Below are 7,951 nucleotides of genomic sequence, written 5' to 3'. Positions count from 1 at the left end.
AGAGGTTGTCAAGCGTACCTTATCGACCATGTTACAGGTTGTTCTAAAGAAAAATTTGAGAATGTAGGAAGAGTATTTACCGCATATTGAGTTTGCTTACAACAGGTCGGTACACCGCACCACCAAGGTAAGTCTGTTTCAGGTAGTGTATAGTTTTAATTCCCGTGCTCCTATTGATTTACTACATTTGCCTACTTCTGAAAGACTTAATTTGGATGCCAAGAAATATGCTAAATTTATTTCTTAAGCTGCATGAGACAACTAAAAAGAATATAGAGAGCATGACTGAAAAGTATAGGATTGCCGGAAGTAAAGGTAGGAAAGAAATAAAATTTGAACTGTGTGATTTAATTTTGTTGCATTTGAGAAAGGATAGGTTTCCAGAATTCAGAAAACCAAAGTTGATGTCTAGAGTTGGTGGACCATTTAAGATAATTGAGAAAATAAATGATAATGCATACAAACTAGACATACCCGTATATTTTGGGGTTAGTCTCATATTTAACATTTTATATTTGAAGCCATACTTGGGAGAAGAAGATGGGCTTGAGTCGAGGACGACTCCAATTCAAGAGGGGAGGATGATGAGCCTATGGCTCCTTCAGATACTATCAATACTATTAATATTTCTCAAATCATACATGGTCCAATTACAAGAGCACGTGTGCGATAATTAAACTACCAGGTGAACTCGTTCCTTACTCTTCATGCTTCCTTAGATGGATTACTACTAAATTCTTGTGATGTTTTATTGCTTAGGAACGTGAGAGAAATACCACAACCTTACTTGGACGTCACCCCTCGAAGGCCAAGTCTACTTGGACTTGAGGCTGAGCTCTAGTCGTGGTTGTGGTCATGGTCGTGGTCAAGTCCCAGGATAACACATCAATAAAACAGGCATAACTCTCGCATACGGAGTCCAATTGAGGCGTTCTTGGACTTGCTGGAAAGCTTATGATGAACTTTCAAATGGATCTATGCTTGACCAAATATTCCTTATAGTGTAGTCAGAGTCAAAGGAATAAGGTGATGTGTCACCGTTTTGAACCCTATCAGATATTGTAATCGTGTTGTGGTCAGAGTCTAGGTTGTGTACGTCTCTTTCCAAGGTTGCACCACCCTAGGCTGACCTCCTCACGTCCCCCTATAAATATACAGTAGCCATCATAGTTTAGGCTTGGGTTTAGCTTAGATTATTCTATTTTAGACAGTTTCATCGATTATCAGTTTGTTAAACCCCAACTCGAGCACTTCATTGGTAATTAGCAATATTCAGATTGCATCTACCTGTTCTTTCTTGTGTTATCGATTTTCTTGTAGGAAAAACCTTATTGGCGAGGTCAATCATGTCTTGGCACGGTTCATAACCTTGGAGTAGTGGTGTAGTGGTTGCGAGGGTTCTCGATCTGTTTTGGTCGGAGCCTTTGGATCATTAACGTCGAAACTCCACCAATCGACTTATCATATTACCTTCGGAAGATCGGGAAAACGCGCATCATCCTGGTCGGGTGGCATTCCTGGCAATTCTTCCAGAAAAACTTCTGGATACTCGTATACCATAGGCATATCCAAGAGATCTATTGTTGCGGCACCTTTTAGTGCATAAAGACAAAGACCACCTGCCTTAAGCTTTAGATGGACCTGGATGCTGGATAGATCATCAAGTGTGATGATCCTTTGAGCACAATAAACAATGGCCTTATTATTGGTGAGCCAATTCATTCCCAAAATGACATCTATCCCCTTAGCGTCGATTACCAGCAGGTTTGCAATAAAGGATAACCCATTGATGAGATGCCTTGGATATAAATTGATCGATAAGGATGTTGGCTCCGGGTGCTTCTATAAGATAGGGTACAGGGGTAGTTCTAACCTTTAGCTTGTGATGTCGGGTATAACTCCTCATTATGAAGGAATGAGAAGCTCCGGAATAAAAAAGAACAGTTGTAGGATGAGAATTCACAAGTAGTGTACCAATTAATACGTCGGCACCCTCGTGAGCTTCTTCAGCGGTGGTGTAGTTGACACGACCACGCTTGGGAACTTGCATAACCTTGGGGACTTGATGAGGAGGGTGCACGGGTAATGGCGGTCTTGGAGCAGTCACCACAACTCCTAGCTTTGGGAAACGACAATCCCGCGTGAAGTGTCTGATACACCTACAATTGAAGCAGGGGCCTCCAGGGCCACTAATCAGACTCCCTTGGGATCCAGCAAGTCTTGAAATATGTCCTTACAATGAGGGGTATGGACGTCGTACTACCCACATTGGTCATGGAACAGCCAAAGTCGAAACATTAGGTGGAGGAGGGTGATTCTCCGTATGCAGATGTTGAGAGTTCCCGCCCACAGAGGGTATCGGGACCTTCTTACGCTTCTTCTCCTCCTAGTGGATCTTCATCATGTGTTCGACTATGAGGGAGGTGCTCACCAACTTGTTGAAGTTGGCAAACTCATGAGCCAATGGACGGTCTTGCATTTTGGAGGAGAGACCGTTCATAAAGTGATCTTGCTTCTTCGCATCGATATTGATCTCTTCCGTCACATATTGGGCTAGGTTGTTGAATGGTTGCATGTACTCTATGACAGATTTGCCTCTCTACTTGAGGTCCAGAAATTCCCACTTCTATTCATCACCTCCTTGGGGATGTGGTAGTCGCAAAAAGCTTCGTGGAACTAGGCTCAAGACACGCGGTGGTTGGCGGTGTGCATGGCGAGATAATTGGTCCACCAAATGTTGGCAGCACGCTAAAGTTGATGGGGAGCAAAGAGAGCTCACTCATGGTCCTCGCACCTGAGAAGTGCGAGCTTTTGCTCAATAGTACGAGGCTATTGAGAGCTCGCTCATGGCAGTCATACTGGCCCTAGTGGTGGGCTAACTCCTGATTATGGAGTGTGACTTGGGGTTTGAACCACCAAGCCTCAACTGGCGGTCAGATCATTGGGCCCTATCGACGTCACCTCAGCGAGGTCACCAACGAAGGTTTTGACGATGCCTTCGACCATGAAAGGTACTAAACTGCTCTATGAGACTAGGAGAGTGTTTCTTGGGTTGTTTGGACAACATGCACAGGGCCAAAATCAAAAAACCCCATGGATGAGATTCATAGCTAGGGTTAAGCTTGGGTCTAAATGAAATGAGGACCAATTAGAGCTCGAAAATGACGGGAAAAAGGTAGGGGAAGGCTCACCTCAGCGTGGGGAAGCTTTCTGTTCGATTAGCTAACTTCGGGGAAGCTTCGATTCAAAGATCGGGCTCCAGGTGGTTATTGGCCTCGAGGTGGAAGATCTCACGTGGAAACATCTTCGGTGAGGAAGATGATGGGAGGAGCTCAGGGAAGTCTTCAGGGAGCTAGGGGAAGTCCTCTTCGTCAATCTCGAGCTGTCGAGGTCGTCGAGGTGATTCTCTCCCTCTCTCCTTCGGTTTGGGTGAAGAGGAGTGAGTGAGGAGTGAAATGAACAAGAGAGGTGAAGGAATGTCGATTCGTGGGTTTAATTGAAAAGCCTCTGCGCTCTGGCGGTCAGACCGTGAGGATTCCTAGTCAAACCATGAAAAATATCCTTTCCGCGTATGTTCCGTTTCTTTTTCTTCTCCTTCTGGAAAGACTTTGGGGTCTTCCTAATTATCTCTAAACCACTTCCACTCATAAATATAGATTTATATATGGTGGAAACACACGTCAATGCATAACGTATAATTATGTAACATGTTTTAAATACTTAAATTAACACCATCGACATGAACATGATGTCATGATGATCATGCATGCTTGATGACTAGATTAGGGTTTTAGGGTGTGACAAATACGGACGGATATAGCTCATCATATATCCTATCCCACTTTTTTTTCTTAGAGTCGGAGTTGGACATGGATAGTGTCGGACAATTATTTCTTCATCCTGTATCCTATCCTACATTTTTTCTCGAAGTTAGAGTCGGAGCAAATAGTGCCGCAAGCTCTCGATTAGTCAGATAGATATGAAATTTTCACTTCATTTACATCCTTACACATCATATTAAACAATATAGGGGGTGCAATTAAAGTGAGCGCTATGAATACCAGTCATCCTATATCCTACTTCCTCTATTAAGAAATAGTAGGGGTATTTCCTTTAGGCTCAGTCTTCGAAGTTAGATTTTGATTAAGGTTTTCTCACAAAATATATCATTTATAGCTACAAAACCTATAAAGTGTGAAATTATTTTGAATTGTGAATCTAGTTGTATAATTTTTATACACTAGACATTCTTATAATTTGATTAAATGTTAGTCAAAGTATACAAAGTTTGACTTTTCTAAAAGAAATATGCCTGGTATTTTTGAATTGAGGGAGTATCCTTTTTTCTTGGATCTGGAGTTGGACACGGATAGTGTTGGATATCCATTGTTGCATCCCATATTTACTTCACAAGCCTTCAGTCGGTCAGGCGAGGAGGAAATATATGTCCCGTTTTCAGCCCTATTGGTGCGTAGTGCTTTTGTACATGCCACTTTTGAACATTTTCATAGTGCTGATATAATTGCTTACCTAGTTGTGCATGTCTCACTACTATAGAAATGGTCATCAGTGCTGGCTCAAAACCACCATTAGTGACGATTATTGAACCAGCACTGATTACTCGGCACTAATAGTCATAGAATATTAGTGCCGGTTTATGAACCGACACTAATAGTCACGGAATATTAGTGCCGGTTTATGAACCGGTACTAATAATGAGTATCAGTGCTGGTCCATAACAAAGAACCAGCATTGATACTCAAACTATCAAGGTCGGTCCATAAGAACAAACCGGCACTGATAGTTTGAGTATCAGTGTCAGCTAGTGTGACAAGCCGACATTAATACTTCTGTAGGCACAAATAAATTATGAATTCAATAATACAGTATTCAAAATTCTATTTCAAATTTGTATTCAAATATATGTAGGCATTCATCACAGGAAAATATATGCACATAGATCACAAATAGTTCATCCACATCCACACATAATCATGAGTTCATCAACATCCACACATAAATATTATCATAGTTCACATCATAGGTAAACACATTGCAAATGTACTCATCCATGATTCTACGGTGAACGTTGAATCATATAGTCTTCATAGTTGACATCTATGATATCAACTCCATATATCTCTTCCAAATGGCGTAGTGCATAAATGAGCGCACTATCTCAATTAAGAAAGGGTAGATCTATCACAGTTTCATAAACTGTGGAACTCCACATAAGCCTAATACCTACATTCATGAACTCTCTTGACCTTCGGACCAACCATTGTGAAACCCAGCCACTCCATGACATAATGTAAGAATGAACCCAAGCTAACATCCAAATATATCATTTTGTTCCAGTGAAAATCCTATAGGCAAAGAGCATGAACAGGAAGAGAAAAATTGATAATATATGAAATAATACTATAGACTAAAATTCGTGGCACCAACCGTGTCAAGTGCATGTAACCACGAAAGACTGATAGTCATTGAAGCCACATCCTCCACATTCTACTCAAGTGCTTTCAATTTGAAATAGCTATAGTGGTAAAATGTACCCAACTTGACCCTTAATCTTTTGCAAAACCGCTACCATTACGTTTTTGTTGAGCCACATGGATCTCAAGTGATCGGATGCCAGAGATAACAATATTGATAGATTATTCATTTGCCGATATCTGAAAACTAATTGATATCTTCCTTGTACCACTATCACCTATTGTGTTAGTCACAATAGGTTGTGTACAACCCTTTATGTGAGCAATCATTCCATTTAACCAAACTAGAGGAGGAATCACCTAAATCAATACATGCATATCTTTAACAACTACACATTTTTCAATTATCAGTTATCCAACCAAAATAGATGCGAGGTATACCATTTTGATCATCCCTTAGGGCACCGGGGAGGGCAGGGCATCGAGCTTGTAGAGGAATATGTCGGGAGGACGCGAGGGGCGCCATGCGGCAGGATGTAGACGCTACTTCGGATGCATCCATGATACCTGCTAGATCCACGTGGCATTTACAAAAAAGTAAGGCATATGTAAACCAAAAAATTTTACTTCTCTAGAGGTCAGCCCTGGGGCACGGGCATATGTAAACCAAAATGCTCACTTTCGTTCTTCAACAAACCAAGGGCACAATTGAACTAATGCTATGTAAAGATCATCAGTTCCTTCAACCACCAAATTGCCATCTGAGTACACAACAAAGTAACCACATTTTTTTTTACCAAATTGAAGCTAAGTAACTGCAATTTGGTACGAAAGTTCCCCCAAATCTAGAAAGGATCTCGGTTGGGGTGACTCACCATGTTTGAAGAAGATGGAGAGGCTAAAGTCGATGGCCTTGAGCGGCGGGTTCTCCTTCTTGTTTGTGAAGAGGAAGTTCTCAGGCTTGAGGTAGCGGTGGATCACGCCGTGGCAGTGGCAGAATGACCTCGACGATGGCGCGAGCGATGGGGATGAGGATGGGGCTCTGAGGCGGTGGGGATGGGAGGGCTGGCGACGCTCCGGGGATGAGGATGGCGCACAGGCGACGATGATGAGGACGGTGTGCAGGTTCCGGGGAAGAGGACGGGGCAATGGGGGCTAGGGTTTCAGGAAGACAGGCTTCTAGGGACGGCGATGGTGGGGAGGCGGTGTTGGCTCTGGGGACAGCGACAGCAACACGGAGGCAGCGTCGGCTTCGGGGATGGTAGCGTTGGTGAGACAGCAGGAATTGGTAGGCGCGCAAGGGAGAAATGGAGAGGCTGCGGCTAAGTCATGCTTATATAGGGATAGAGTATTAGTGTCGGCTGTAGTCTACAACCGGCACTGATACTAGAATCAGTGCTAGTTGTATAACCCAGCTGGCACTAATAGTTGGACTATCAGTGCCGGTGTTAAACTCCAGCCACTGATAGTTGGACTATCAGTGCCGGTTTTTTCCTAGAACCGGCACTGATATTGTTTTCCTTTTATTTGACAAAATATTTTTTTATATCTAGGTATGTAATTTATTTTATATCAGTGTTTACATTAGACCTATAATTTGTGTAGTACTTGATCATTATTTTTTATAGGAATTAATTTATTGTATATTTAGGTTTGTAATTTATTGTATATTAGATAATTAAAGCTTTTTACTTAATAGAAATTAAGCCATATTCTTAGTAGATACGAATTACATATATAATTATCATACAATAGCTTTATTTGTACTAATTAAAGCATAAATGATAGCTGTACTTAATACAAATTAAAGCATATTCTTACTTAATACATATCCTTGATACAAATTACTGCGAACCATGAATTAATTATTACATCAAAGCTGCTTTCAGAATGCACATCTAATTTTTTGAATTACCTCGCATCTTGATTGCTCCATGTTAGATGGCCCATCACCTTCCACGCAAGAGGGTGAGAACGGCATAGTACAAGAAATATACCTTCAGAGAGAGGCGGAAAAGGGTGGCCGGCGCCGAGGAAGCTTGGGGAAGAGGAAGACGCCTTTTATAGACAGTATACTTATTAGTGCCAGCTTGTAATACGAACCGGCACTAATACTCATTATCAGTACTGGCTCATGATTACTAGCTGACACTGAAGTATCATTGTCGGTTTATTCCAAGAGCCGACACTCGATCGTTGATTGAGTCTGAGAAATTATGAATCAGCACTGATACTTCATCAATTCTATCATAACCGACATTGATTGGGTGACACAGATAACTGTTTTTGTTATAGTGTCTACCAATGGTCGACTTCACTATGCTAAGAATGTTTTTTTACCACATGTCTGAAAACTATTCTAGCGTAATAATAGGTACCATGCGATGAAATTACAAGCGTTACAGTATCTTCGTGTGCCTACTGCAGCATCGTACTCTGTTCTATAGCTAGTTGTTGCTCTACAAACTGCAGCCATTTCAGTTGCAGCGAGTGCAAGAGAGGAAAACACAGTTGTG

The sequence above is a fragment of the Phragmites australis genome, chromosome 17, assembly GCF_958298935.1.
Source record: "Phragmites australis chromosome 17, lpPhrAust1.1, whole genome shotgun sequence".
Taxonomy (NCBI): Eukaryota; Viridiplantae; Streptophyta; class Magnoliopsida; order Poales; family Poaceae; genus Phragmites; species Phragmites australis.
This window is presented reverse-complemented; position numbering follows the sequence as displayed.